Source organism: Erigeron canadensis, chromosome 3 (genome assembly GCF_010389155.1).
Source record: "Erigeron canadensis isolate Cc75 chromosome 3, C_canadensis_v1, whole genome shotgun sequence".
In the NCBI taxonomy this organism is placed as follows: Eukaryota; Viridiplantae; Streptophyta; class Magnoliopsida; order Asterales; family Asteraceae; genus Erigeron; species Erigeron canadensis.
Window position 1 is genome coordinate 8613958 of NC_057763.1, and position 4704 is coordinate 8618661.

The window sequence follows — 4704 nt, forward strand, 5'->3', positions numbered from 1 at the left end:
TCATTTGCATATATTTTGTTCACATATGATTGAAACTATTAACATGTACACAAGATGTTCGATGAAATGCCATAAAGAAACTTGATTGTTTCTGGTATGAACACAAAAAGTGGTTAATTGAAAAAATAAATGAAAATATTATTTCTGGATATTATGTAATATTTGGATGTGTACTTAATTGAACCTTTTTTTTTGGCTTTAACCAAATTTTTTTATCTCATATTATTGTGATTTTATATGTGATAGTTTTAAACAATATGTGTAATATAAAAAAAAAAAAGTGAAAGCACGAGACTAGAAGTTACAAATTGATCGGTTCAGGTATGGGCTAGAATACCTTGGAGTGAAGGACTGTAGTTTTTTTAAAAATAACTTATTAGCTGCTTAAAAAGTATTTTTAAGCCACATTTCTAATTGTTGTTGAGTGTGTGTGATTAGATATGGATTATTACAAACTCATGCAATGTAATGGATAACTTGAAACCCATCAGTGAAAGTCATTGACTTGATGCTTAATGTATAAGGTTTGTTTTTTATACTATATGAATTGGATATAGGCTTTAAGTTTTGTTTAGGAACTGTGTATCATAAAGGTTGATTGCTAATTGGAATGCCAATCACTGAAATGGGACTCGAAAGACTCCCGAGTGCTGCTCCTTCCTATTCACATGTAAAAGAGATGACTTTGGTTTTGTGAATACGGGGAGTTATGGAATGCTTACTGTTGGAGTGCATTGTAAATTTGCAAGCATGAGTTTGATTCAAAGTTCTAGATTATTATATGCTTACTTAGTCCTTTGGAAGTCAAACAGATTATGAAAGCTGAAAAAGAATGTTCTGCTAATTAGCTTTGACTTGGACACTTAATTGTAAATGAATATTTGGTTAAACCTGAGGAAATGACTGAACTTTTAGGCTGCCCATTGGCCCCATGAAAGTTGAAACCAGAAAAGCATTGGAGTGACAAAGAATCCGGGCTTTGGGGAAAGGTTAATGTGTTTCTTTAGCGTGTTAGCTTTATGTTTGCCTGTATAGGTGGCAAGGGCTGGTCAGCGGGGGTGGTTATTATGTCAAAACGGGTTCTATATGGTAAGGTTTAAAAACTGGTCGAGTTGTCTCTGTTTAAAATTCAAATTTTCTATTAATAGTTTCTGTGCCAGTTGCCAAACAACGATTATATGGTGATAATAACAAGTTAGTTTTATGAATAGACTAATGGAAGCTACCTATGTCTTTAATTCGTAATATGATAATTGTAGTATATATTATTGTCTCGAGTTAGATACATGTAGGTAGTTGGTTGTACTTGGTGTTTGGTTTCTGCACATTGTGCGTTCTTTGTAAAGCCGAAGTGGTATTCAACCACTTTGCCTGTTTTATTTTGATTTATAAAAGTTAACAAGGGGTTGAAGTTGCCATCTTTATTTGCATATAGAAATTGTTGTAATTTGATTTGATTTTTCATGAGGTAAAGAAACCAGATAGAATTGTGAGTTCAGTTTTGAGTTTCACGGGTAAAGTCAGTCCGGTTGCTAACAATGGAAACACAGAAGTTTACACGAATGGTCGTTTAATCACAAAACTTGAGCTTAGAGTATTCACGGTCAATTATTTCATTCTCCATTTCACTTCCCGGGTTTTATAAAGGTGGTCAAATGGGTACGCGCTGGTGGTTGTGTGATGGGTCAAATAGGTTCTGACCAAGTTCATATTTCCTTCTCTAATTAAATTTAGCGAAAGAAGTTATACGAATCTATTTCCTGCTGGCTTACTTCGACTTCGTTATGATTGATTATACAGGTAGATAGATTCTCTAGCCTAATACTCTTTGTCCTTTTGCATATGAATGTCATATAAGTAAAAAAAAAAACAATTTTTCATTTCATAAATGAGATTAGGCCATCAACCACTCAAGTAGCCAATCCATATAAATAGAAATCACTAACAGTTAGTTGAAGCCTTATAATAGCTCACAACGACTGGCTTTATACTTTGATTTGAAATCCATGATTATTGGGTATTACATCATTTAGTCATATTCATATCTTACTGTTATTAAAATTTAATTTTATAGTAGATCATTTCTCATCACCATCTGATTAGTAAGCGAGCAATGCAACCTTGAGGCTGAAAATTATTAGTAGAGGTGATATTAAGAATCATTAAGCATTTGGAGTGACTGCTAAAAGATTGCCTATACCCCTTATCCTCTTGTTTATTGTGTACCACACTGTCAAAATTTACCGGCACTTAGCAATCTAAATCTTTCATATTTTAAGATATTTATAAGACTCACTAAAGATTATGGTGGAACGTTCTATATACTATGGAGATGTTTGACTTCGGGCCATTACTGGTTTGCAACGTTCTATATAAATCTTAATGTATTGCCTATTTTCTTTTGTGTCCAATAAATATATAACTATTCTTCTATCAATAGGATAATTATCCATTGTGACTTAGAGTGTTGAAAGACTATTTAAGAACCTCATTAATCGTAGCAGCTCATCAGATGGAAAAATCATGAGCAATGGCCCTTCATGCCTTCAGTCCTCATGTGGATTCAACAACTTTATTAAATTGCCTTCCAATTGATTTTGTGCACAGGAGATCACCATTATTTTAGATGATATCTATGTCTTCTTCAGGATCCAATTATGTGTTGAGGCATCCAAAAGGTACATCAAACTTATTTGAGCAGATCACTCGACAGCACTAAGCTTAATTTAAATGGTTCTAACAATTCTATCTACAATCTCAGGCAATCCATTGAATTTTTGAGAACCGAAACTGAGGATGCGGTATCGGGGTTGCACGATATAATGCAAAAGTAGTTGATTGCTTTTAGGAAAGCAAAGCATGAGAAGGATCAAAGCCTTGACAAGGATGAATATTGAGGTTCCCTTCTTTGTTCTTTATTACTATTGTTTCATAATAAGGCTATTATTTATTACTTGGCTAATTATATTTGTCTTAGATGCTAGCAAAGAAAATAGATATGCTGAAAGCTATTGAGGTTGAAGCTGAAGAGAAGGGAGGTAGCTGGATCGAGAAAGAGATAGCTACTAGGGTGTTAACAGAGAACAAGAAAACATGGCTAAGATTCTGAATTGAAATTTCTTGAGTGTGAGGAGCGGGTTGTATCTTTATGATCCATAATTTCCAAGTGAGTTAGTTTTGAAGTTTCAACAACAAATTTTGGAACAGAGAAATTGTCGGTTTATGTGGTATTCCTATGTTTTGCATAAATGCCTTACTTTTGTCGTGATGCTTTTTCTGGGTTCTTGACATCTTTGTACGAGTATTACATCTTGCTACATATCGTTAGATGACAATTTGTACCGATCAAAAAAACATGCTTTGTTTGTTCGGTATGTGCATTATATAATTAAGCTGTTTTCGTTCTTAATTTAAGCTACATTATATAATTAAGATGTCGAAATATAAAGCTTTATGAAACAAATTTCATTAACGATTTAAAAAACCAACAACATAATATATGCAAACAATATATTTCAAACTCGACGTGCGTAGCACGGGTTTTTAAGCCGTCGTTAATTATAAAGATTCAAAACAATATCTTTTGATCCTTGACTATGGGTTATAATTGAATGGTCAAAATTTATGAAATTAAATGTATATTATAGAGTTCGATGTAAACTATTTGAAGCTTTATTGTGCGTAATTGAGGTAATAATAACGGGAGAGATTATATTAGGTTGTTTATAACTTGAGGGTTTAAATTAAAACAATCTTGAACCTTCGATTAAAACAATTAAATGATCAAAAATTTTCAACTAAATCGACTAATCAAGTTGAAACACTTGACGAAACCGCACCCTTTTATATTAAAACATGCATATTGATGAAACGTGTGCTTTATCGTTTAAAGAAATCAATTAGGAAAACGCCACATACAATTTAGTTTATAAAAAATAGATACTTTCTAGTAAAGTATTCATTGATAAGAAATTAATAAAATATTACTCGTATGTATCATGGGGTGATGATAATTTTGATGCATGTTGATACACGTGTGTATAAACAAATGAAATAGAAAAATACAGCGATTTAATTTAGTTTAACTCAGGCCGGCCCTGGTGCCGAGCGAAGCGAACAGCCCGGAGCATAAAAAGGCTCATTTGATAATAGGCTCATTTGACATAAAAGGTAACTTTGTTTATATGATAATAGGCTAATTTGACATAAAAAGTAACTTTGTTACACGAGGTTCACTTGAGCATCAAAGAAATGTAATGTTAGTTATGGAAGTCAAAACTGGAATAAAATGAAATCTAGAGAGAGGGGTTTTAATGGCGGAATATCTGCTAGGTTCTTTTTTTTTTTTCTCTTTCAAATTTTCTCTGATAACCCAATACTTTTGAAAACGTCAAAATTAAACTAACCTTTTAAACTTAAAATCTTTTTCATTTCCACCTCAATATTAATGTTCCTGTTTGTAATTTAACATGTAGCAACTTAACTAATTTTGATATCGTAATACTCGTACAAAAGTTTCTCATATTTTATTTATCATATTAAATTGCATAGATATATATATATATACTAGGTATTTTTCCCGCGCGATGCGCATTAGTTTAAATGATTACCCAATGTTGTTTGTGAAAATTAGACATTAATAGATAATTATTCATTTTATTTAGTATAACATGTTATTTCTTTTACCTTTATACATGATACATG

The 4704-nt window shown here is 32.1% G+C and overlaps 1 long non-coding RNA gene across 1 annotated transcript; it reads left to right on the forward strand.

Moving 5' to 3' along the window:
- Positions 1 to 2511: 2511 nt before the first annotated feature.
- LOC122590585 lies at positions 2512 to 3249 on the forward strand. Its single transcript, XR_006322542.1, has 2 exons — positions 2512 to 2678; positions 2762 to 3249. It is a non-coding gene; the product is annotated as an uncharacterized LOC122590585 (long non-coding RNA).
- Positions 3250 to 4704: the final 1455 nt, after the last annotated feature.